The following is a 14,076-nucleotide window of genomic DNA, read 5'->3' as shown; positions in this document are numbered from 1 at the left end:
TGCTGAAACCTTGGCTCAAAAGTGCTTTATTGGCTTTCCCTCCTGGTGAAGTCCTGGTGATCCCCTGGGAAGGCATCAGGCACTTAAAACACGCAGCATGCAAGTGCTCTGAGGCACTGAGAGCCAGGGCTGTGCAAGGAGTGTCTGCCAGCCCCCTTGGGACACGTGGGCCTGGTGTGCAAGGGTTTTCCTGCACAGGAGATCCTGGGGGACACTCTGGGTCAGTTTTCCCATGCGGTGGGGTGAGATGGACACTGAACAGACCAGCCCAACTCCCTAACCACTCTCATGTAGCTCCTGCCCAAACCTCCAGACATGACCCTGTGAGCCCCTTGGAGTGCCCCTGGCTGTGCCCCACTGCACAGAACCATCACGTGCCCTGAGGCAGAAGGAGCAGTGCCACAGGCATCCCTCACCTGCTCACCAGGAAAAAATCCTGTTCCTAGCAGTGCTGGGAGCACCACACCTCCCCGTGGCATGGGACTGACCCCAACCCCAAGCCTTTCCACCTTCTGACCTTGAAGAATTCAGCTCTCCATTCAAAGCTAGAATTTTAGTTCAGCCTCTTATTAAACCCTTAAGAAGCCTAAAATTCAAGCCTGACCAGTCCAGCAGCCTGGGGATGCTCCTGCACGGGGCCAGTGCAGGGATGTTGGCCCATCTTTCAGGATTAATGGGCATGTGCATGTGGCTCCTCACCAGGAAGTCCCTTTTGTGTTGCTCATGAGCTCAGGTTCCATCTTGCTCTGTGGGGTCTTTCAGGCTGTCAGAAAGCTGGAAGGAAATGCTAGTATTTAGTTTATATAAAATGTATGAGAGGAGAGAGAAAGGGAAAAGCTTCCTTGAGTCCTTTCACTGCATGGCTGTGGGCTCAGAAGGCACACCAGTGCCTGTGTCAGGCTCCAAGGAAGATCTGCGGCATTAATGCCACCTCCAAAGCCACATGGCTGTAGCCAATGACCTGATGTCAAAGCTTTCCTTCACATGCAGACAGGAGGGAAACAGCATTCCCCACAGACACTGGCTCAGGAAGCAACAGAGAATCATAGAATCATTAAGGCTGGAAAATACCTCCTAAGATCGAGTCCAACCAAGAAGCTGGGAACAGACCCACATTGGCTGGGTCTGAGACCTGCAGAAGTTCCCCAGGGATCAGGGATGGATCTGATGGATACTTGATAGCCCTGAACCAGTATGAGGTGCCCAACTTCCTCACTCCCAACCTGGAATGAGGATGAGAACTGCAACCCCCAAATCTGCAAACCCTGCAGCTGAACGGACACCATGCAGCACCTGGATCCCACCAGGAGTCACGGGTGGTTGTGTCTCACTCTGTTAACAGGACAAACAGCAGCAGCAGCAAAGGGATGGTGTGTGGCTGCTGCACACAGATTGCACGTGGGGCTGGTGCACACAGGGCTGGTGCCACACAGCTGGCAGGGTACAAGGAGCTGCACACACGGAGAGCTGGCTGGGTGATTACTCAGCGACAGATGCTGCATCACGTAACGCCCAGAGCTGCTGAGCTCAAAGGAAAGCGGCAATTGAGCATGTTCTCATTGCAGGGGCTCCAGATGAGGTCAGGCAGAAGATTTTTTGGGCAACCAGTTCCAGAACGAGGAGCACACAGCGGTGATGATGCCACTGGAATATGATTCAGACAGCAAAGGTATTTAAGAGCTGGGTTTCTACTTGTTTTAAAAGAAATTAGGGACCCCTGAAAGAATTCCTCCTGAGGGAGGTGGTTGTGATGAAGGTCATACATACCTTCAGCCAATACCTAATGATTTCCTGAAAAAGGAGGATTAATTCAGCTGGCACCAAATGAGCACCTTGCACCACAGGACCCACTTCCTCCACCTGAAGCACCTTGTGCTCTATTTGGCTGTAATTTGTGCATGTGCTGGGAAATTCTCCCTGTGGATAATTACCAGGAAAAGATCATGACCAGGCTGTACCTCCAATGAGGCTGGATGGAGCCAGATTTTAAAGTCACAGCTGTGAAAATGTCAGCCTGAGCAAGAATATCCAGTTTAGAGCCTGTTTTAATACCAAGTATTTAGTGTTTTCCTCTCTGCCAGGACTGGTTACTGATTGACTACAAGTGACCTCCAGCTGCTGTATTGATTTACAGCAGCTGTCAAAGGGCAAAAAATTATCCCCACGCCTAAGACCTGAGAACCTCTGAATGGAGGTTGCACAACTGAATGAATGTTCTGCCAGCACTTTAAAACTTGGAAAGAAAAGGACAGCTTAAGGTCCTGATCTCCAATGCAAACAGCAGTGGGATTTTAAGATAAAGTTGCGGCACTAGATGACATATCTATTAGCCAAAAAGCAGCACAGTCTGTTTAATTCTCAGCTATTTATGGCTGGGCAAATGATATGACATTTAGGCCTCAGAGTTCAGAAAGCAAATGGAAAGTCTTCCAAGGGCTGATCGGTGGGTCAGGTTTCAGTGAGGAAACTCTCTAACTCCAGTATTTTTCTGTATCCGCCTTTCTTCCCACCCAGCTGTCCCTGGTGCTAGCCCAGCCAAAAGGTGTTGGGAGTCTCCTCCAAACCTCTGGCTTGTTGGTGGACACAGACCTGCATGTGCCAGGGACCAGCTGTGACACAGGCAACGAGAGTTGACTGTCTGTGTTTCAGAATTATAAGGCCACTCCAGGATGGGGACAAGCCTCCCCAGAGCCCTGGTACTGTCCCCTGGTGATCATAGGATGGAAAGCCACCGGGCTTGTCCCACCTGGCAATTACTAACCCCTCTCATGTGTCCCAGATATGCAGGAGGGAACGAGAAGGTTGGACACAAGAGAAAGAGAGAAAGGGAAAGACTCCTCCAGAGGAGGGAGGGGGAACATTTTTTCACCTTAAACTGGTCTTACAACATAACAGTTGGTCTGGATTACCTGGCGTAAAAAGAACTAGCATAAAGGGCTTTGTGCCTTCTCTTTCTCCTTTGCTCTGCAACTCACTCCTCTGAGCCAAGGGGGGACTGTAACATGTGTAAATGATATTGCTTCCTCTACTGCTCAAAATAAAGAGGAAAACAGCAGTAATAAATCTCCAGGATCAGATGGTTTTCACCCAAGGGTAAAAGTACTTATATAAAACATTGCTTAACCATTAACTGAGCAGATAACCTTTGCTTCAGTGCATGGCAGGAACAGAGCAGGGAAGGTAGCAAACATGGGGCTAATTTTAGAGGATGGTTCCCAAGGGCTGGGTATGTAAACTCAGCAAGTCTGGTAGAAACTGTAAGAGGCTAAAACTCACAGCTGGGTGGTAAATAGAATTTGAGGAGGAAGAGTGTGTGTACTTCAACAGAGGGAAGTGATGTTCTGTGACGCCTCCTTTGAAGCAATCACAAGGACAGGGGTGGTCCAGCTGAGGGAGTTGACTTGGATCAAGGCCTTAGAGCTCCAGCTCTCTCACCCAAGGCTTTTAGAATAATTTAGCTGTCCTGAGTCTGGAGAGATGTGACACCCTCCTTAGCCAACAACTGGTTGAAACATCAGAAAGAAAGAGTAAGACCAAAAGGTCAGAGTTCAGTGTGCAGAGACGCCATTAGCAGTGTCCCAGGGAACCTGTGGAGAAGGTCTGAAAAGGGATTGGAGAGGTAGGATATGAAGGTTGTTGTTGAGATCAGTTTATTCAGGGCTGCAAAACCACAAGCTGACTGTGAGGAGCTCCAGTAATACCAAGTGACAGGATGATAAAATAGCAAATGAAATATGATATTGATTAATATACATGGGGGAAATTGAGTCCTGGCTCTGCATTCCTATGACAACTTCAAGCAAGCTTCTCCCATTCCAGACCTGGATGATCCACACATGGGTCTGACCAGGCGGTCCAGCTTGATTCTTGTGTGCAGGCAGCCCCCTGAGCAGATCCTCCACATCACATGTCTCAAAACAGCACCAGCAGCTTGACGATCTGCAACATTCCCATTTACAGCCACAAAAGCCCATGGACATCTCAAAATCCCAGCAGTGCTGGCACATGCTCAGGCTGAACAGGTTACTGCCCTGCTAAGAGAATGCTCCTTGCAATTAGGAACGTGCTCCTGCGATCACCAGGTAAATCTCAGCCACATCCCAGCCCCATAATGTCAGGTCTTCCTAAAACAGGCGCCTCACTTGCACCTGCCCCCACAAGCAGCCTGTGCTGCAGAAGGGACAACAGGCACAGACCCAAACCCAGCTCTGGAGCCCTGAGGCTCTCCAGAAGTTCCCCACAATTCCTGCCTCTCTGGTGCTTGGAGAAGATGCTAGAAATCACAAAGCTCCTTCTGGAAATGCCTCCAAAGCTGGCCTTGACCAAACCCCTCCATCCCTGAACAGAGAGCAAGATGAAATCAGGATATTCCAGGAGAGCTGTGGGGCAGAGGGGTGCCACCAGCCTCAGCATGACTTACCATACCCTAGAAGTGTAGAATCATCAAAGGGTTTCGGTTGGAAGGGGCCTTTAAAGATGTTCTCTTTCTATGCCCTGCCATGCGCAAGGACACTTTCTACCAGCTCAGGCTGCTCCAAGCCCCATCCAACCCCACCCTGAATGTTTCCAGGGATGGAGCATCCACCATCTCCCTGGGCAGGCTGTGCCAGGGCCTCTCCACCCTCACTCTACAAGCAAGGCCTGGTTCTCCATCCAACACTGCCCAAAATTTAATGACAGAGCCCCCAAAAGTGCGGCATCATCATGGCCCCAGAGCAATGCGAGGTCTTCTTCGCATGGTCTCAGCTTCCTATTTTGGCAATATTGGAGAGCAAATTAATTAAAAAAAAAAACAAGCAAACAAACAAAACAAAAAAAAAAACCACCAAACCAAACCCAAAAAGACCTTATCTCTGAGCACCGACATGACGTCAGGCGGCTGAAATGGGGACAGGCGGCTCCGGCCGCTCCCGGCGCCCGACGCGAGATGGCGCGTGGCATCGCGACATGAATGACATCGGCGGGGACACGGCGACATCTGCGGCTGAAAGAGAAGCATCCTCCCGCTGAGGCTGGACCGACCTGGACTTGGTTTATTTAACTGTTTCACAGACACCTGGCTGCATAATTTGTATTATTGTAATTTGTATTATTCATGGCAGCTGGGTCCGGCCTCACTGATTTCATCATTGTCTCGTTAGCAAAACAAGAGGAGAGATTTTCCGTTTATCAGGGGGGAAAAAAGATCTGGTAGGGGGTGTGATAAGGCAATTAAATCCATTTCCAGAGCTACAGAGAAAAGCCACAATGTATAATTTGCTTGAGACTTTCTCTCTCCCTGTTTGTAAATTGCACAGTTTCTAAAGATATTGGTCCAGTTATTCAAAATTATTCATGAATCTCTTAGTAGATAATACTCAACCACGAGATAATCCAAAAAGTGAGTATTGCAGTAGCATTGCAACAAAATTCTCCATTTCTGCTGTAATTTATTGTCACTAACAGATGTGGATGACACAGGTAATTAACCCAGGATAAAATTCAAATTGGTTATAATATTTGCAATTTGCTTATAATATTTGCAATTCTCGAGTTTTACTGTGCTAGCCAGCTCCAAAGGTCACCTCATCAAGAGGTGGGTGAAAGCATCTGATCTCTGACATAAAGGAATTGCTGCTTTTACTGTGAGGTTTGGATTTTGGTGATGGAGCACTCAGTGAGCACAGAGAGACATTAGAAAATAAACACAGATTAAAAGGGAAAGTTAATGGCCTTCTCCGATCTACTAATTTAACAGGTGGTATCAGAAGGACTTACTCCAAAATCTCTTTATCTGTTGGGTCTCTGATGGTGCTTTTCCCCTGAAATACCAGGTGTGGCAACACAAAGCATTTAGGAATCACGAGTCACATCTCCCAACATCAGAAAATTGGCTTTAAAATCATGTTATTTATTTAAAAAACAATTAATTGTTGGCATTTTTTGGGTCATTCTTTTAGTTTGCCTTCAGATGGCAGAGCCTTCCAGCAATCACAAGTTTACACTTTTCCACCACCAGCATAAACAGAAACTCTTTTCCTCAGTTTTCTTTGTGAATGAACGTTTAAGGTCTCTCTTGGCCACAGAACCTCCAAAGCTGGGGCTGGAGCTCTCACCCAGGACAGGCTCCCAGGAGGCTCTGGAGGAGCAGCGTTGCCACCCAAGGATTCAGAGAGCTCTGAAAGAGTTTTCTCCAAGCTGGGATGCTCTGACAGGTTTCTGTTGGGCCATGGCTGTTTGCCTGTTCACTGCAGGAGTCCTGGCAGGGAAGCAGGTTTTGGAGATGGTCTTTTTGGCTTAGCTTTTGTTTTCCTACAAAATTATTAGCCTTTGTGGCTCAGCACTGTGTGCCAGCCAGAAATGCTCCACCAGCTGCCTCGTAAACACTCTCACAGCCCCTCCACCATAGGCTCTAGGAGCACATTCATCCCCAAGATGCACCCCTACACCTTTTACTTATTAATCAAATTTTTCATGTTTATCTATAGAAGTTTTTCAGCAGACAAAAGCCAGAGGAGGATTTGCTGCTCCCACCCTGACAGGAAGATAAACACATGAGCAAATGATTTGTAACAAACACCGTGTAAGATAGACAGAGCTGCTCCTCTGGTTCAGGAATTACTCACAGACCACAGGCTTGAAGAGGAAGAAAGGTTTTACTTGCTTTGTGAAGTACACACAGATGCATTAATTTGTTATTATTATTTATAACCTCTTTCACAGTAAAATACACTCCTGAGAGTATCTTTTGCAGAATTATTGCAGCTTACAGGTTATTTAGTTAGCAATCTGGACAGATGACAGATTTGGTTGGTTGGTTTTTTTTTCCTTTCCCCCTTTTTTTAGCAATTGCCTTGACCAGCAAGATTTTTGTCACAGGCTTGAGTCTCTGGGCATTACGAGGTCATACAGTTGACGTTCCTGGCCTCCACTTTTCTCACCAGTCTGCTCAAGAGAGAGTATTGCCAAATCAGGCCCTGGGTTTTGCTGGGTGAGCACAGGGCTTTAAATCTGACTCTTGGGCAAATGCTCTGGCCCAGTCCTCAGTGATGGAGCTCTGCACGTGCTCTCCAGCACCATGGAAAAAGTGCTGCTTCCAGAGCTGTGTCTGGAAAGATGGGGGGTTTCTGGAGCCTCCCGAAGCTGTGAGAGATGGACAGGTAACCAGAAGCAAGGGCCATGGGCACCCTGAAGGGCTCAGAAAGGTGTTTCTACATACAGCCTTGAGGTTTGCTTCTATTTCATATTTCCCACGTAAAGAACTGGTTTCTTTCTTTGTGGATAAAACTTTTTTTTCCCTACTTCCATAGTCAGAATTAAAATGCATTGCCATGTCCTTGGCAGTGCTGTGAGTGGGGGCAGGTCCTTGATCCAGCGTTGTGATCCTTGTCCTGTGCTACATTCACGTGGAATTTGGAGTTTTCTTTCTTGGCCAGCCAGGTGAGGGAGGCTGCTCTGCGGTAGAGCTGCCTCCTGCAGGAGTTGTGCAATGAAATGGGCACTGCCACTCTGTGCCTCAGAAATCTAACAGCTCATTAAAAATCAATAAATAAAAATATGTATTTTTATCCTGAAATCCAGACAGTGCCAGGTGCTAGCAAGATCACTACTCAGTCCCTGCCCTCATGGCTCATATGGTCCAGATGTGAGCATATGTGTCCACGTTCTGTATTGATTGGTGCAAATCATGTAACATATGTAAAACCTGTGAACTGAGCAAACACACAATAGCTCTGTGAATCCATTACTGGTAGGCCCAGATGGGTTCCTGGCCTAAACAAACACATTTCAAACGCCTCTAGGTCTGCTTTCAAAAGCAGCACATTGTTTATGTAACACAGTGCAGCCAGGCTCCTGCCCCTTCTGCTCACCAAACCCTCCCTGCCTTGGAGTTCAGGTACTTTCATTACTGCATAAAGAAAATCAGAACATGAATACATTTTTGTAAACATAACTAAGGAAAAAAAAAAACCTCTTGGTTTGTAAATAAGAGCAAAGCATTATTTACATTCAGGCACTGTTAGCTGGAAGCATCCACAACATGTCACTCTCAGGCACAGCAAAATAGGCACAGAATAAAAATAGCTCTAAAGACCTGGACCTGTAAATGCTGAGTAATTTTATAGTCTGGAGCAAAAGGGCTTTGAAACATCCCTCCCAGCTGGAGCTGCACATGGGGGATTGCCAAAGTCAGAAATAAAAAGCTGTTTTCCCTTATCCTGCAGCTGACAAAAACCCCAGTCAATGAGGTAGGGGAAAGCACGTTTTTGTTTGTTTTGTAGGGGCTGCTCATTCATCTGGGGAAGCCTATTTTCGACAGGAGCCCGGAGCCCGCAGCTCCCCAGACAGACAGACAGACAGAAAGCGTGTGCGGGAGAGGAGGGAGAGGAGAGGAGGAGGAGAAGGCGAAGGAGGAGAAGGCGAAGGCGGAGCCGCTCCCGGGGCTCATCAGCGCCTGCCCGAGGCGGGCTCGGAGCGGCGGCGACCGGCAGCGCTCGCAGTCGGTGCTTTTCCATGGCCGCCTCTGCTGGCAGGCTCTCCATGGCTCTCCACGCCTCTCCATGGCTCTCCGTGGCTCTCCATGGCTCTCCATGGCTCTCCACGCCTCTCCACGGCCACCGCTGCTGGCAGGCTCGGGCACAGCTGACGTGGCACCCCCCGTGTCACCTTGGCCTGTCCCCTGAGCCGCGCCTTCCGCAGGGGGAGCGGGCCACCTCCTTTCTAATGTTTTGTATTCGCTTTTAGGGCTTAGAAAGAAAACGAAAGGAAGAAGAGTGCCCTGCAGAGGAGGGAGGAGGTGAAGACATTTCTCCTTCCGTAGGTTTTTCCTGTTTCTTCGTTTCCTTGTTTTCCGGTTTGCAGTCTCTTCCCCGACCTCTTGAGACGTGGCTACAGCGACACAATGAGGGGAAAGCTGCGATTTTAATGTGTAAACCCATTGGAATTTTAAACAAGTCCTTTTTAAAAAACCCCAAAACACCTCCGAGGGAGAGGCTGTGTGCCTCTGTCTGCTCTGCCACCCGCAGCCGCTGGCCGTCCCTGGCACCTCTCTGAGACGCCCTCCCACCCTGGCACAAGGCAATGTTTACACTTGTCACTTGTATTTTTAGTGCATCCTAGCCCCAGCCGTGCCTCAGCACATCCTCGTGGGCCAATTGCCACGGGGGAAGGTACCTCCCAGTAAATGTTACTTCATTTCTGGAAAGACTGAGGAAAGAACGATCCCCAAGTGAATCCTGACAGGAGCTGGCTGCAGGTCCCTATTTTCACCAGTCCTTCAGGTTCTTCCAGTTCACAAGGACAAGGTGCAGAGCAAAGGCATTTGTTCTGCAAGCGGCCTCCCAGCACCTGATCCTGTGAATGCAAACAGCAGCTAAAGCAGCCGAGTGCGACACAGACCCCTCACCCAGCCTGACAGCAGCACAGAGCGACCATCAGGCTAAACCCATTGGAGTTTGGCGGCTCTTTGGGGTCTGTTTCTAAAAGGACCTCAAAGAGTTACAAGTAACAGCGACCAATTTTCCTTCATTTTTGTCTCAATTGGCTTGTCCCTGTACTGCTGGGATGCCACTGTGTGTTGGACAATACCCATTAACATCCTCACTGTGGGCACAGCCCAACTGATCCCCAGAAAAAAATTGATCCCGTCTACAGTGGCAGTCACTGCTGTTTAGTTCTACTCAACATCAGCTCCCTTGAAAACAGCCCATAATCAGCTGTCCCCAGTTTAAGCACATCCCAGCCAAGCACAGGACATGTAATGGATGGAAAGCAAATAATACTTTACCTTTTCCCTGCTGTGGGGGGATCGTGCATTTCACAGGAGAAAAAGGCCAACCTGGGGCCACAGTCCAGGGCTCTCCTCAACAGGGGAAGCAATGCCACAGGGGGATTTTCTGAGGATAAAAGCCTGTGGATGATTAGGAGGTGCTTTACAGCAGCAGTGGTATCATAGCCTGGGGTCAGACAGAGCTCTCAGGCAAGAAGAAAACTTTAGAGCTCCTCTGACAGACACAGAAATGGGGTTATTATACCTTATTCTGAAGGGGAATGGGTGCCCAGAGAAACCAGAACTGCTGCTGGAAGGCAGGAGTAGGAGAGCAGGTCATATGCTCCCATTCCCAGCTTTCCATGGCATGATTTATCAAGTGTTAAAAAACCAAAACAAACAAAAAACCAAAACAAAAATAACAACAACAACAAAAAAAAACCAAACAAGTAAATAAAGAAATATAATAACTGGATAGAGGCTGTACAGCCTGGACTCCTCTTTGCCTTCCAGCTTGCCTTGATAATTGTCATTCTGGGAAAGGCTGGAGATGAGATACAGCCCTCAAGTTCAGGAGCTCTAACGGGGAATGAAAGAAAAGGCTCTGGATGAAGATAACTGCAGCAGTGATATGACTAATCTGAACATCTTCAGATGTTTTCCCCTCTGCCTGTAAGAGTTATGTGATCCTAAACATCCTCAAGGGAAAAAAAAACATTCTGGCTAGCAGATGACTAACTGCTTGCAAATAGTACAGATATATTATTATACATGACAAAAGACTAAAATATCTAGAATGACAGTGCCCCACAGGAGGGCACAAACTGGGCACTCCAGCACTGCTCTTTCCAAAGGACAATTGGGAGCTGCGCAGTGCGAGAGCCTGGCCAGAGCCAGAATGAGCCTTTTGTTCCAGTGGGCCACTTGCCACCTCGCAGCAACACCCCCAGCAGCAGGGCTGGGCTAGGCAGCCCCAGATCTCTCTGGAAAAGAAGCAAAGTCAAAATCCTCTCCCTCTAACCATTCTGGCTTTTGCGGGGAAGCATCACCAAGTTGGGCTCACAGCTGATCCTCATCTCCGCTTACACAGCGCTCGTTCTTCAATTCCACTCGGGAGATGTTTATGTGCAGACGCCATTTGTGCAGGCAGCAAAAAGTCCAAATCTCCTTACTGGAGATCCCTGGCCAAAAAGCCTTTTAAAAATGCATTATTAGCCACACATTACCCCCAGCACATGTGCAGAGGGACATTTCAGTGGAAGTTTCAGTTTTCTAAAGGCAGAAGTCTGTCCTGCATGCCTGAGGTTTCACCCCCAACCTTTACCTCTGTGAGTAGGCTCATCCTTTCTCCTCATCCATCCTCCTTTTCTGGTCCTCCCACAATGGGAGAGCCAAGTGAGGGGGACTCTTCCAAAAGCAGCAGCGGAGGCCAAGGAAGTCAGCATTGGAACAGATGTTACAGAGGAGGAAAGGGATAAAGTTAAGACATTACTACAGCATGACTGGTTAAAAGGTTTTAGTCTTGTGTTGCCATTGACAGTTAACTATAAATCAGCAGAGGAACATTGTTCTCTAACATAAGCCCTTGTATTTTTAGATAAATACATTCCACAAATATTTTGTAAAGGATGTTCCTTTGCCTAAAGGATCTACTTCTTCCCAAGCCGCAGTGGTAAAGCATAAACCACGTTACTAGTAACAATTGTTCCTGCATTTGTTTCTGGAACATAGATCACACAACACAGTTTATTTGGGAGTGTCTGTGTACTCTTCTATTTCTGTCCTTCTTATTCAGCCTCACAGAGTAAAACAGGCAACTGTGAGTCCAGGGCAGGACACAGCCCTGCCCTAGAGAGATTACAGTCTCCATCAGATAATGCGCTGCAAATTATACATGGTGAGGCACAGACCTCAGACAAGCAGCAAGGGAGAACAGTTGGGTTTGGGAAGGAAACTAAAAAAAGCAAGTTTTAAGGGAGACCTTGAAGGAAGACGGAAATAAAAATTAGGAGGGGGAAATCTAGAAATTTCAAGGACTAAACAAGGTAGGAGAGGGGTTGTACAGCAGAACAGTGGAAAAAAGATGGATGTATACCAGATGAGATCCAGGTGCTGAATTTAACCAGATCTTCTGGTACCTTACTTTGGGCAGGTCAAAGACTCTAAACACTGAATACTTAAAACCATAGAGATGCCGAGAAAAAATGAAAGACAACTTTGTTGCCTCCAAAAGTTCCATCACCCCCAAATGAGTGCTGTCTAACAAAATGATCAGCCTTTCTCCCAGCTCTCCATTATCACCAGCAGCTTATCTTACCTGTCACCAGCCCCTGCCAGGTGGCACTGGGTGGGATGGGTGGTGCAGACAGAGCAGCTCCAGCACAGGATGCCTGCACTTCCCCCTTGAGCTGGGCCAGTGCAGCACCTCCCATAGCAGCTCCTTGAGGTGGTGCCTTCCTTGGCAGGCTCAGCCCGGCAGGAACGAGCCTGGAGGTGCAGCAGAGGCATCAGAGCAAGGACAGGGCAAGATGGAAGTGAGGCAAGGGCAGGGACAGGGGACATCATTTATTGGGTCAGTGGGCACGCTCAGAAAAACTACACATGATTGCAGGCACATCAGGCTGCTTCAGATCTGAAATAGAAGCAATAATCTTAGAGCTAAATACAGACTGAGAATAGTTGTTCTGTGTTAAACTTCATTATATTAATTAGGCAGTTTGAGAGAAAGGGTGATTAATTCCTGTTGATGAAAGGGAGGATGCTAGCCAGAGGACAGCTGATGATGTAATTTGTGGCACAAAGAGAGAGTAAGAGAGATAGGAATAATTATTGCCTAGGAATGTCTGGTGATGGCAAAAACCATAATGTAATATGCAGTCAATATCTATGTGATTTTCTATCCTGGAGTCAGGAATTTTAGTACTTGGATTGTCTTTTGAAGCAGTTCTGGAGACCTTCCTTGTAGGTCAGGAGTGAGAGGTAGGAGATGGAGTGGCTGATCTCTTTACTGGGCACTTCTGTCCCTTATCAGTTTGTACAGGTCAGTTTGAGGAGTTGCCTGCAGTTGTTGCCAGCAGCCTGCCAAATCTGTCATGCAAAGCACACAGGCAGGAGGGTGGTAGCAGGTCTCAGTCCTTCTGTGTCACTTAGAAATCTGATTCTATTAAGCAGCTGTGGTTAAAAGCTAGCACTTCTGAGCTCATCACTATCCCTTCAATATTGTTTCCTGCACAGTGACAGTTCCAGAGAAATTGTGATTTCCTAAGGACCTAAATTTTCACATAAATATAAGTTCTTAGAGAACTTGTGGAGAGAAGGAAACTCTGAAATCTATTTCACGCTACACCCATAAGATAAATTAATGTGAGGTGAGGTGGATTATTATTTATGATTACCTCATAATTTCTAAAATCTTCTTGGAAGACTGAATCACAATTTCTCAAGTGATTTGGTTTAGCAATGCTGAAAGGAATCTTTAAGGACAGCACTGTAACAGTCTAGAGGCAAAAGAGCAGAACATCCTTTACTCAAAACACCTGTTATTCAAAAATGAAATAGCAATTTTCTCAAGTCAAATATGCAAATATATCTCAAAGCAGTTAATAAACACAACGTGAGATTCAATATGTAGTATTCATATATCTGCAAAGTAGGTAATTGCCCCAAGTGTTAATATTTTCAACAGTAACTGGAATTTTGCACTCTTTCACTCAATTGCAAAGGTGCTGTAGGTACCTGGTTAACCCTGGAAAGCACAGACCCCTGAGCTTCAAAAACATATTGTAGTTACCTACAACATCTGAGACTCAGCAGGGAGTGAAAGGCTCAAATATTGGCTTAAAAGCACCAAATATACTCTTGCCCAGTTGATCTGTAGAAGATTCACACTTCTTAGCATGGCTGTGGCAGAGCCCAGCAGCCCTGTCTCTGTGGTGGCATGTGGGATGTGTAGTATCAGGGTCTAATGAAAATCAAAGGGGAATTCATTTTAGTTTGTAAAATCTGTCTGCAAATCTAATTTTCACCAGCAACAACTTCAGCTGCAAAATTTTCACATTATTTGTACCGGAGGAATATATACTTTCATATATATAGAAACATCCACAGACATTCTTTTAGAGAATCACAATAATCAGTATGTGAGATTTCAGTGCTCCAGAGGCCTTCTGCTCTGATGGGGGTGAATCAGACTCTGCATGCCATGAACAATGAGAACCCGGTGCCTCACTCTTGTGGGCATGTCTTGTTTCAAAACACAAAGGTTACCTAATCCAGGTTAAGAGAATTGAGCAACAAAGGAGGCACTCCAAGGCCACAGAGACTAAATG

This window comes from Zonotrichia leucophrys, chromosome 18 (genome assembly GCF_028769735.1).
Source record: "Zonotrichia leucophrys gambelii isolate GWCS_2022_RI chromosome 18, RI_Zleu_2.0, whole genome shotgun sequence".
In the NCBI taxonomy this organism is placed as follows: domain Eukaryota; kingdom Metazoa; phylum Chordata; class Aves; order Passeriformes; family Passerellidae; genus Zonotrichia; species Zonotrichia leucophrys.
The sequence above is the reverse complement of the archived record's forward strand: the minus strand, read 5'-3'. Positions refer to the sequence as shown.